Source organism: Sinocyclocheilus grahami, unplaced genomic scaffold (genome assembly GCF_001515645.1).
Source record: "Sinocyclocheilus grahami isolate Dianchi unplaced genomic scaffold, SAMN03320097.WGS_v1.1 scaffold561.1, whole genome shotgun sequence".
Taxonomy (NCBI): domain Eukaryota; kingdom Metazoa; phylum Chordata; class Actinopteri; order Cypriniformes; family Cyprinidae; genus Sinocyclocheilus; species Sinocyclocheilus grahami.
In genome coordinates, this window is record NW_015505740.1 from 160,161 (window position 1) to 173,002 (window position 12,842).

The window sequence follows — 12,842 nt, forward strand, 5'->3', positions numbered from 1 at the left end:
AAGCCTGCGGTTTTCACAGATGACTTGCATAACTGTTGCAGTGAGGTAAGATAATTAGCTGATAATTTGACAAGTTACTACCACATAGATGTGTCGTGGTGTATTTTCTTTACAAAACATTGTGTTCCTCTTTTTATTCTTGCTCTGCTATTGTTCTCTGCAGCTCCTGAGCTGACATTAAGCTACTAAAGCAGGCCTTTGTTCTGGGTAACTGGAGAGCATTGCTAAGTGGACACAGAGGTTGGTGTGACTGAATCACTTGTGCGGTGTGGCCGTGCCTTGCACTTTACGCTCGGCGTGATCCACAACAATAGCATATAATAGTAAAAGAGACTAGAACAGATAGGGCACTGATGGTGGGGAGAGATAGCAGGTGGAGTATTGGATATTTACAGTGATTTCTTCCATTGGGATTTTTTAATTTTTTTACATTAAATGTAATTTTTTTAATGCTAGATATTAAAAGAATGACTATTAGATTGATGACTTTGCAGTGAATTATATTGTCTCAATTTGTAAAAAATGAGCTGACCCAGGAATTCATTCTTTCATGTAGGGACTTGTTGAAGTTAAAGGTCCATGTGAACGGTCACATGGTATATTTAGTCGAGAAACACTGCTGTCGCAGTGCTGCAAATGATTTGCAGCTTTACTGTATGCAGCATTGGGTGCATGCGAGCCACACACAACTTAATGCAGCAATTGTGGTCGTATCCCAGCACCTCACCATAATCTGACCATTAAACAGTAAGGGGGGAGCAAGGAGGAGAAGACCGAAGAGGTACGCATGTCCGGTGGAAGTCATTGATGGTCTGCAAGGTTCTAATTATGTGCTAATAGCCACTGAGGAGGTCATTTGGAGCCATTAGCAAGCGCCTGTAGGTAGTTAACGGCCCACAGCATAACCCAGGCTCCTTAATGCTCCCACGGAGGCCGTTAGTTCACTGTCACCAAACGGCAGACGCCTCATTACCATGATTAGAAACCAATTGATAGGTAATAGTAAAATATGATGGCTCGCTTTCACAGAAATATGGACCTTAAAGAGGAGTCGACACTGTGTTTGAGCTGGAGCGAGTGTGATGAGTACATGCTAAGGGGTTTTGTTCTTATTTTCAGTGTGCAGTAAAACAATAAGTCATTTTGGAGCGGTTTAAGTTAAAGTCTCGTGTCAACGTTCGGTCTTTTGCTTTTCCGAGTCTCAAGACTATGCTTAAGAGCAGCCAAAGTTATAATGAAGCGACTAAGACACTGATTAGCCAGCTAATTTTTCCCAATGCTAATGTTGTTGTTTGTTTTTGTGTCATAGCTCTTCTTGTCAAGCAAACTCTCACACAGTGGCTTCTTTTACTAAGAGATATACGAGTGATGGATTCTCAAAAATGGCCTGGATGTTTTAAGCATGTAATCATTATTAAATCTCTTATGCTCAGCATTGTCAGTAATCAATCTGAGTCAGATGTTTTCGTTTAGATATTTTATTTTTTTCCCAGCCAGACATTGCTTCAGATGATTTAAATTAGCATTGGTCCAGTTATCAGTCATAGACATTATACACTTCTCTCAGTTCATCAATGCCGGGTGGGATTTTGGAGCAGCGTTCAGAAGCATTATCTAAACTGTGGCCTGAAGAATATGGAGAACGTACAAACGTATAGTCTCATCAGATGCTGAAAACCTAGAAGTCGGCTCTAAATATTTGCGTCTGTAATATTTGACTAAATCATCGTCAGACTTGTAGATCCGCCACACATGTATTCCACTCCTCGCTGAAGAGAAAGGGAAACCGTAATGGAGTTGGGAGAGCTTCGCAGAAGGCTCACATAAGGGACCAATGTATCAGATCCTGATGAGAGGATATGGAGTAAATACGCCATAGCGTGTGTTTGTTATGCTAGTGTGCCTAGTTAGCCGATGTCATACTTTAAAGAGTAATTGATGTGATTCTTAAGTGCAATTTTAAAAGTTTAGAGTCACAGAAGGTTCAGAAAATCAGATTGTTTGAAATTGTGCTCACTCGCTTCTCATTAAATCAGTCACTGTGATACTTTGAGAACATTTCTTCATCAAAGACCTGGAACAGATTATGCTCTGAGAAACTCAATTTAAAAAGTAATGTAGCCCCCCCTTCTTCCATATGAGAAAACCATTCTGGTGTGTTTGTATGTAGATATAAACTAGGCACAGCATTAAACCATCAGGCTGCTCCTGGATAAAATGCTTATGCAGTCATTTATTTGCTCTGTCTTAAAGTGACACTTGCCCCACATATCTCCCATCTCTCTCTCTCTCTCTCTCTCTCTCTCTCTCTCTCTTTGTGGCTGATTAGGAGTACATCACTTCCTTGGTCATTGCTCCGTTGAATTAATTTGATAAACTTGTGAATTATCAGGACATCTGCTAAAAGATGCTAAATAGCTGCTTTCAGTCCAAGTAGATGGAGAGAACTAACATCTTCATATTTTTTTTCTTCTTCTTTTTCTGAACACTGGCATGTCTGTTTTAGAGGCCTACTGTTTTGGACAGATACTAGACGCAGTGCTGATAGGCTCGCACTTAAATTCCCATCAGAAAGAATTTTGGAGAAACTATCATACCCAGCCATGATCGCTTTATCTGTCCTTCTGACTGCTCAGACCTTGAGTCATTCTTTTTCTGTGGCTGACACTTTGTTAGCAGTTATGAGCGTGTATTGAAAATAAAATGCGCAGTGTTTGCATGTACTTTGAAGTCTTGAAATATTTACACTGGACGTGTGTGGTCTTGATCTAATAGTATAAACAAACCCTGTGGGTTACTCTCTGAGTAGTGTATTACCCACAACAGCTTTTTCAGTGTCACAAAAATAGCTAGTCCAGCATTACTGATGCAGTAATGCAAAATGAGCAGCACACAAATCTCAGCTTTACTGCAGGAAATATCAGTATTCATGTGTTTTTAATTTTACACAAACATAACGAAACACAGTTTAAGTGACTTGACTGTGTGTATGAGTCGATATGTCCTGGAGTGTGATCTAAAGCTATTTAAAACTGTATATTCTTAATCATTATACAGAGTCTTCATTACCGCATATTAAGTGAGAATCTACATGGATTTTTTTTTCTTTAAAAATTAATTTGCAAACTGAAAGACCGTTTAAAATGAACTAGTGGAAGCAAATAAATAAAAACATAGTGAAAAGGATTTAAAATATAAACTTTCCCTTTCACATAATTTATATTGAGTTTAATCCAAACCTGTTTTGTGAATAAACAGCTCATGGATGTCTTTTGTCAAGGACTTCAATATATTTATAAAAGTACACAAATACAGTACTGTGTGAGTGAGTGTGTGTGTGTGTATGTATATATGTACAGTGTTGGGGAAAGTTACTTTTAAAAGTAATGCATTACAATATTGCGTTACTCCATAAAAAAGTAACTAATTACGTTACTTAGTTACTTTTTATGGAAAGTAATGCGTTACGTTACTTTTTAAATCTGGACAGGGCTTGCTTGTTTGATTTTTTTTTTTTAAAGTTATATTTTTGGCAAATATAAAAGCCTTTTCACACCAAAAGTGAAATGAATAAGCCTCAGGCTGAAGGGAAAGTAAATTTACGTCCGTACAGTAGAATGCAGAAGAAGAAGGAATTTCAACACACTTCAGCAATAAAAAAACACAAATGTTTGTCTAGAGTAATTTGTGCTTATTAGTACAGTTGAACTGGATCATCGAAGGTCAGAAGCAAAGACATTGGTTAATAGAATGGGATTAAATACATAAAGGATATTTGTGTTGTTTAACATTTAGTTATTGCAGGTTTGCGTCATATTCTGAGTTGCATTATTTTTATTCATTTTGAGGAATACTGAATCTGTGTCTTTTTGTGTGTGTGAGTGTGTTGAATTAATGCATATTCATATGTATTTTGAACTACAGTAACATCTTCTGATTTCTCTCAACATGGGGACAGGAGAGCTGACAATCAATAAATTGAAAAAAAAAGTAACTTACCGTTACTTATTTCAAAAAGTAACTCAGATATTATCTTGTAAATTAAAAAGTAATGCGTTACTTTACTAGTTACTTGAAAAAAGTAATCTGATTACATAACTTGCGTTACTTGTAATATATTACCCCCAACACTGTGTATGTAAATATATATATATATATATATATATATATATATACAATTTCAATTGATTTTAAACTCATTAAAATCAATAATTTAAATCGATTTTAAACTAAACCTGTTTTGTGAATAAACAAGCTCATTGATGTTTTTTCAAGGTCTTTAACATATTAATAAAATGTACACACATACAGTGCATTGTGTGTGTGTGTGTGTGTGTGTGTGTGTATATATTAGCATATATATATATCAATAGTATGTATTACAATTACTTGTATCTATGTAAGTAGTAGCCTATGAAATATTGTTAAATGCACAAATAAAACAAATTAAAAGAATGACCATATAAACAAATAAAGAAACATTAAATCGGAATCGACTGCACTTGATTAACTACAAGCCTCATCTTTCAGCAAGACAAGGACTACAAAAAAAAAGCAATCTGAAAGGATGCCTTGAGTCCTCCCTCCTCCCCTAGTGCATGCACCTGTTGCTCGCGGGCAGCCAGGAGTCACGTGACTGGAACCGTCAGGATCTTTCGACCTTTTGATTCCTGTTACAAGTTGATATTTGCTGAGACAAAATGATCAATCTCGAATGCTGCCCTTCCAAACACAGCAGACAACGTGACAATTTTACCTTATTCTCTTGCTTTTGCACCAAAATCCATAAAATGGATAGCAGCCAAACCGAACGCATCCACATTTGTTTGTTAGCGTAAAAGCCACGGAGAAGTAAACAGACAAGAAACACAGACGAGCGATTCACTTTAATACAGCTGCCCCACTTTATCCGCAACAAATGCCTTCAACTTCATTTAACCCCAAGCACTTAAAAATAAACGACAAATAGAGAGCGCGATAAACATACTTGTGTGTGCAGCAGATCTCTGCCCTATATTGTTAGGAAAGTGCATGTTGAAGTCCATATGGCAACTTCCTTTTGACCTGCTTTCCCGTCCTCGTCGTGTATTGTCAGGCCTGTCACCGATAAAGAATCACTTGACTTGCTATAACAAGTTCAAAAGAAACAGAGAATCCATGAAGAATTGAGTAAAGGAACACCCCTACTGCTTTCGCTATCATTCCCATTGAGATAGCGATATTATTGATGGGATGGTTATGCTAATTTCTTTAGAGGCACAACTTTTATTTTGGAATTTGTTCAAAAAGGAATTTCATACACATCAGACTGGAACATGCGGGCTGAATTCCTGAGCGTTTAAGGGGCAGCATGGGAATCTGATTTTCATAGTGAATAATGAATGTGCTATCTTTTAAAACGTGTGTTTTGTCTGGAAAGAAAATAAAGAGAAGGCGAGCCTTTGCCTCGGGATTTAATAACGATTAATGTTCCTTTGAACACACTAAATATCACAAAGACACAAGTGTGTAGTGAAGCAGAAAGAGAAAGAGGAAAACCTTCCACTTTGCAACTTGTCACAGGGTAACAGTTCTCTGGATCACGTTAGGAGTGAGAAGCGTTTTGTCCTGCCTGTGTAAATACGCCGTATCATTAGATGTCACCAGCTCCTAATGCAGAAATCATTCATGATCAGTCTTATTGATTTGATTTTTCTAATTAAAGGTCCTGCTGTAAAATAACTGCGTTATGGTAATACACATAAATGCATAAATAATATTAATAATTTCTTAAAGATTGCGCCTAATTATAATGCATGCTAGGATTTTTATTTTATTTTATTAAAAAAAAAATTATAATTGTTGGGCACAATATATAGCCTATGTGCTGTGTGGGGAAATGGAGAAGTTTTTAATTGTTTTAACCACCTGCCTTTCCCCCCTCTTCCTCCTTATGATTTATCTGGATATATATCAGAATCAATAGAATCAATCTAATAACCGATCGATAATCAAATCAGTCTCGCATCCGTGTCATTTTCTTCAAAGTCACATGCACTCGCGTTCCCATATTGTTGTTATTATTATTTTTTTTATTACCAAAGCGCTCCCATAATTACAACATAATCATTATATAATCCCACAACAAAGAGTTTATTGAATCAGTAGCTTTTGTCAGCTGCCGGGACACTGAATGTACAATTGCGTTATTCTGCGTCTCGTTCCTCGTGTAGAAAAGCAACATCGGCCTGAGCGCTGAAGTTCAGCCCCAACAAAGTTTCATGTCCTCACCGAAGTACCTTTTCAGAGGACCTTCTCCCACATCTCTGAGCGCGTGTCTCGACCGCTGTCTGGACCCTTTTCCTCTTTCTGTGATGAAGAGGGAGGTTGTTGGTTAGGCTACGCGCCCCGCTGAGTGGCAATTTCATCTCATATTTACAGACTGATAAGCTTTCTCGTGCATTTGTTTTAAATATGCGCTCCTGTGTGACGCGTTAGCATATAAGAGTGCGAAAAAAGCGCGTCGCGTCTTGGCCGGTCTCTGTTTGTGTGCATGCATGTGTGTGTGTGTGATTGCGTGCAACATAACCGGCTTATTTACATTAAATACGCCACAAGGTTACAGTGCAGATGAGCGTCATTTTATCACTCATTACTTCTCTCTTATACTGACTGATGCTCGCGCTCTCCGCTCATCTCACTGGACTTTTTCTCGAGGATACAAGACTTCAGATACTTTCCCCAAAAGGTAAGCACATTTATTTCGCAATTGCAGCTATTTGTAGTGTTTTTCCACGGTGTTCTTTAAACGGCGACAGGCATCAAAGCCAATTACGCCTCGTCTGAATAACGGGGCTGACAATGTGAGTGAGGATAGACAGATTTTAATAAGTGTTTACAGGGAAGTCAAGGTCAATAAGATGATCCGATGGAGTGAATTTCGCCTTTGAGTCTCTCCGCGTGGGGGAAACAGACGATTCGAGATGATATTCCGTGCACCGGGGCTGTTTTATCAAGGGTTCATGCTTTTAGTCCCATCAAATGCCGCAAGACTCTCTGCGCTCTCTGTGAATGGGCGACAATGGAGTGTCTTTTTAACGGTACAATGCGTTTCACCGTCCACATAGGGGGAGTCCGAACAGACAGATGAGGGGATGTCTTGTGATGCTGACCGATCGCTATCAATGAACGCGTTTATATCGAGAATAAACTCAAAGGCGCTTTTTCATCACTCGGGATGCGCGAGGAACTGTTGGGGAACGGATTCGCGAAGAGGACGATCATAACAGGTCCGAAGCACGCGCGCGCGCGTGTGTCTATACTTTAACCCCCTCAGCAGTATAAGAAAATGATCAGCTCAATTATGTGGACATGCTTCATTACTCAATGAAGACAATCTTTCGCAACGCGTCCGGATGAATTTAAAGGTAAGAAGTGGCTAGATCAGTAGTAGGCTCGCGGATGGATTTCGCTCGATTCGCTTTCTAAAAGTCAGTTTGTGCTAATGATGTGTGTGTGTGTTATTCTATTTCACTATTTGTTTGAAATAGACGCAGTATTAATTGTCTAAGTCGATGTCGCGTAATAAAACGGCTTCATAATCGAAAGCGTTTACTGGAAGCCATTGCACGCGCTTAGATGAACTTACTCTAAAGAAAGGGAAAAAAAATAAAAAATACACGCCGTTGTATTTTAAATTTGGCTCTTGCAAGGCTAACTTTCTTAATTAAGTGTAAAGACACATCGCGCATTATTACTGTAAGGTGGACAGAAGCTTTCCAGGGATGCGCACCAGATTCGCTCGCGTTGGCCAAGCAGAGATATGGAGCTGTAAGAAAGTTTCCTCAAATCTCTGCTCAAACTTTCTCACTTCAGCCCCAAGGGCTTTGCGTTTAGGATTTCAGCTGAAGTGAACACAGATCGGTTGGAGAATTAGGATCAAAGTTACCCGGTGCATGCCATGTGTCAAAACTTGTGAGATGGAAGAGCCGGTGAGACCTGCCATTTTGTGCTGTGATCGACCTCTTATGAACAGAAGCCTTATGATGGCATTCAACAACTGAGGGCTAAATGTCATATCAGACTTAAAAACCTTTTTATCTGCGGAAAAAAACACACGCACATCTCCCCTGGAAATGGAGATTTGAACGACTGTTGCGAACATTGTCGCTTGGGGAAATGATGTTTTATGGAGAGAGAGAAAAAAAAACAAGAAAGTTGTAAGAATTGGAGATTGGGATAGGAATGAGTGCGGGAATAATTGAAGAAAAGATAAAATGTTGTATGTTGGCATGATTGTGAGCTGCGTTTCGACACTCAATAAAATCATTCCGCGCATTGTTTTACGCATATTTTGCTACTTCACAAATTATAACACTGTCAGGGTCAGAATTATAATATGACACATTGCATCATGCGTCTATTGCGCGCACTTCAGGTGGTTAATTCTTTATGAAAGGTCTTTATAAATCTATCAGAATTGATTTGCTGTCTCATGGATTCAGATCCAGGTGCAGATTTCTCCTGTCACTTTATATGAGATGACCCAAAACTTGTACTTAAGGAAAAGACTATTAAAAACACACACTCTCAGACATACACACGCACACATACAGCTACTTTTAGTTTGTTTGCATCTTTCATTATGTTGAAATGAGATAACAGTTTTTTCCTCAGGTTCATTGTTCATAGAAAGGGACAAATAGCAGGCGGCACAGATGTACCGTCATTGTTTAACGGATATTATGTCTGTAATAGTGTCTGGGCGTAGACATTTTTGTCAGCTCTTTTCATTTTTCTGATTTGAAATGACATTGTGATGTAGTCAAGTCACACATTCTTTTCAGAATCCCACACAATTCATTTGAAAGGCCAGCATTAACATGACCACAAATATAGCCTTGTAAGCTCCTTTATAAATTAAAATAAATAAATCAATAAACAGTATGTTGGATTATTGTGGACAGTGAGAAAGGGAGAGAAAATAGTCATGCATTACAATTGAGAGGCCATCAGAATTGAGGTGATCGTATTATGTGAAATGTGTGATTTATTTAACAGCAAGCTTGAATCGTATTTAATTATGAACTAATCTAAAATTGTTCCTAGACTACAGTATTGATTTGTAATCATTGTCTTTATGCTAAATAATGTGTGTTGTTTTTATGCTACATTTAAAAAAATATATTTTACTAATGAGAAAAATAATAAAAAATAGCTGAGGCACAGGATAGCCACAGTCGTAGAGGTGTTGTTGATGTTGCAAATATTGCTAATTGCAGGATTATTTTTTTTATTAATTAATTTATTTTTGGTCTTCACAAACACATTAGCTGCTGAAAATGTATATCGTGCTCACATGGAATTTATCATCTATGAGACAAAATGTTTTTTTTGGGGGAGGAAAAATATCAAACTCGTTTAAATGCAGTGAGAGAGAGGGTGTTATGAAGACCCTTGTGAATACACTCTGCCAGTGCAACTGATAGCAGTTCGATGGGGCTAAACAGACCAAGCCAATCCTGTCAAAATGTCTCCTCCCTGGTGTGTACGCTCTCATTTACATATGCGTCTTGCACTCATTCGGCAGGGAAAGTGTGTGTTGTGTGGCAGAACTTGGCAGCGTTCAAGAGCGTTAGCGTGTCCCTAGGTCTGCGTGCTCGCCACCGCCGTCACCAGTAACCCCGGTGTGTGGAGGTGCACCTCCCCAGCCTTTGCCACGGCCGAGGGCAGGGCAGTGCCAGCGGGCAGGAGAGACGAGCCTTCTATCTTTCTCTCTCTCTCTCTCTCTGTCTTCAGGCCTGTCAGTCTCCAGCTTAGCCGGCTGGATCTGTGCTTGAGCCTTGGAGACTTGATCAAACAGCCATTCCACACTTAAATGCCTCCCCGCTCCTTTTAATTGGAGGAAATTGTCTTCCAGATGCCCGGGCTCTAGCCAGGCAACTCGGGGGGGACAGTATGGCAGGCAAGGCCGCGGCTTTTAGGTATTAATTGATATGTGCTGTGGAGACACCGACCCCGTCGTCGCCCTCATTGCCTTCCTCTCCAGCTCTGAAGTCTCAGGCCTTTCCCCTCGTGGCGGAAGAATCCGCCTAAACACCAGGAGTGTCGCGTTTATTTGTTGGGGGCGTTCACATGATGCTGTTGGATTAACAAATAATGTTAGTGACCTTGATGAGGAAGGTGATGTTAACTCCTGAGAAAAGAATCTATCTTTGTTTAATGACATTTTAAAATATTTTACAATTACGCTCACTTTTTTTATTGGTGTTGATGGTTCTATAAAGAACCTTTAACATCCATGGAACCTTTCCATTGCACCAAAATGTGCTTTATTGTGGAAAAAGGTTTTTTAAATTTTTTAAATATTCTTCAAACTAAGAAAAGTGTCTCTTTTAAAAATTACTCACTGACGTTCTTTAGGGAACACAAAAATGGTCCTTCTATGGCCTGTGATGACTATCGATTTGGCCCACAATGCCATATCACAAAAAGAGGGATAAAATGTCATTGAAACATATATTCATTTCAAATGTTTATATTTACATTTTTTGTTTTATTTTTGCATTTAAATGTAAAAACAATATAAGTGAAACTGATTAAAATGTATAAAAATTTTATTTAAAATTTTATTTTTCAATGATAGATTTTAATATAACATTTAAATGAAATGTTTACTTTTCAATCAAGTTTTTTTTTTTTTTTTTTTTTGTGGCCCTTGGATGAGAAGTACCTCTGAAAGCTGTACATACTCAGCTAGGTCTCGGGGGTTATTACTACAATAGCTGGATTTCTTTAGCCTGAGGGATTTTAGCTTCTCTGTCGGCACTCATTCCCTCCACTTGTTACTCAGGGAAGATGGGTCCTTTGTAGGGGAGCCCAAGCCGCTCGCATGTCGGAATTCCTTTGCTGCAAATATTTTGACAATTTCCAGTCAGATCTGCGCAGACTGAATTTCTCTCTTGCCTCCGCCACTAGTGGTGCCGTATCAAAAGTGCAATGTGTTATTTTATTTATTTTTCATCTCTGTAGCTGTGTGTGCATAATCACCGCAACGCTTTTACACAAGTATATTTATGTGTTTCCAGACACTTTATAATCCATAACATCTGTTTCGTGCTTATTTGTGACTTAGGATTGTATTTATTGGTTAATTAAAATGCGTGTGTGTTTTCTTCCTGTTCTTGAGCCGTTGAAGGTTAAAATGCTGATAGTGACCCTTTCGAACAGACGTGACAGTCATGGTTAATGAATTGTTATTTGTCCTATCTTTGAAGGACCTATAATTTAAAAAGTGAAGGAAAGAGAAACTGAGAGCAAAGGAATACGGAAAAGAGAGCGAAGGGAGGGGGAAAAAAAAAGAAAAGAGGCGAGCTATTTAGCTGCACTGTAGCAGGAGTGGTTTGTATCCAGGGGGAAGAGTGTTGTTAATCAGGGAGAGAGGTTAAAAACGGATATTAGCTAAACGATGATGATTTATCATTGGAGGAGGGGGCCGAAAAACACAGAGGTGACTCCACTCCAGAGGCCTGGGAGTGGATCATATGGCTGCTTGGTTCACAGGTGGCTATTAGCGCAATGTTGGAGAGGGGCGGCAAAAGGAGACAGAAAAAGAGGGAGGGAGGGTGTGGAAAAAAAAAAGTAGTACTACAACTAGCGGCGAGCTGCCATTTACCCTGTATGTGCAAACGACTCTTTCACTCACTCTCTCTTTTTCCTTCTCCCTCTCTCCCTCTTTTTTTTTTTGTCTCTCCATGCTCTGCACTTGGGAACTTTCAGCTGACAGTGTGTCCCGGCCCTTGGTATCTCACAGGTAGGCTCATGTTATTTTTACTCCCCCCTAATTTCCCCTGAATACGACCCTTTTATGTTTTACACACACCACACACACACACACACACACACACACACACACACACACACACATATGCTCACGCACACACTCACACAGTCACACTAACACACGGTCAGAGTGCTTGTGCTGTTGATTCTCCCGGTAATGATGTCATTGCGATAGTGGAGGAGAGCAAATGTCTCCTGATTCCTCCATTTAACGGCTGGCTGAATTGGCTGATAATGATAGCATTGGCGTCTCCAGCCTTACAGACAGATCAGACCCTGTGAATTAGCAGCTCCTAACCAGAGAGAGAGAGAGAGAGAGAGATAGATGGCATACGGAGGGGAAAGAGGGAAGCACTGGCACTGGGAAAGAGAGGGAGAGAGAGAGATGTTGAAAGAGAGAGAGGGTGATGTATTTAACATATCTGTGCTGTGCTCTTGAACAGGCTGTGAGAGATCTGTGTGTGGCAGTGCTGATAACTGCCGCTTGATATCAGTTAGGGACATGACTGCCTGTTTGCAAAGCTCTTTAATGCCTCTGCACGTCTGTCCTGCTACTTTGAACTAAATCATAGTCACATCAGGGCCATATCATTCAATACCTGACCTTAATATTGGAATTTCTTTCACAATTAATATACTTTAAACCATTCAAAATAATAATAATTATTTTAATGGTGATTTTTGTTTTAATTAATGATTGATTTTATAAATACACTGAGCATCTTTTACTTATTTTCTCAGTGCTTTAGTTGACATTTTACAGTTTTATATTTCTAAATATGAATGCATCTTTCACCCAAATGGCTCTTTGCAAATATTTAGCGACTTTAAACACCATGCAACCTAGAACTTTTAAAACACCACATTTCCCTCCTCCTAAAGCTCTAATAGGGTTTTACTGTTTTTCTGGCGATCTTAAAGTAAATAAATAGGTCCAAATGCTAATGAGCGTTCCAGGCTTTGAACACATGCCCCTCTGTGACAGTTAACCACCCCACACCCCTCTAGCCATACCAGCATTG

General features: G+C 39.2%; 1 protein-coding gene across 5 annotated transcripts in view; it reads left to right on the top strand.

Annotated features, from left to right (window-relative positions):
* Window positions 1–6,309: 6,309 nt before the first annotated feature.
* LOC107556245 (zinc finger protein 536-like) overlaps window positions 6,310–12,842 on the top strand; it is a 177,131-nt gene continuing 170,598 nt past the window's right edge. For 2 of the 5 annotated variants that reach the window (XM_016239309.1, XM_016239310.1), the window contains exons 1-2: window positions 6,311–6,727; window positions 11,758–11,791. The gene's annotated coding sequence lies outside the window, so the exon portion shown is untranslated. The other 3 variants (XM_016239307.1, XM_016239311.1, XM_016239308.1) reach the window with 3 other exon arrangements.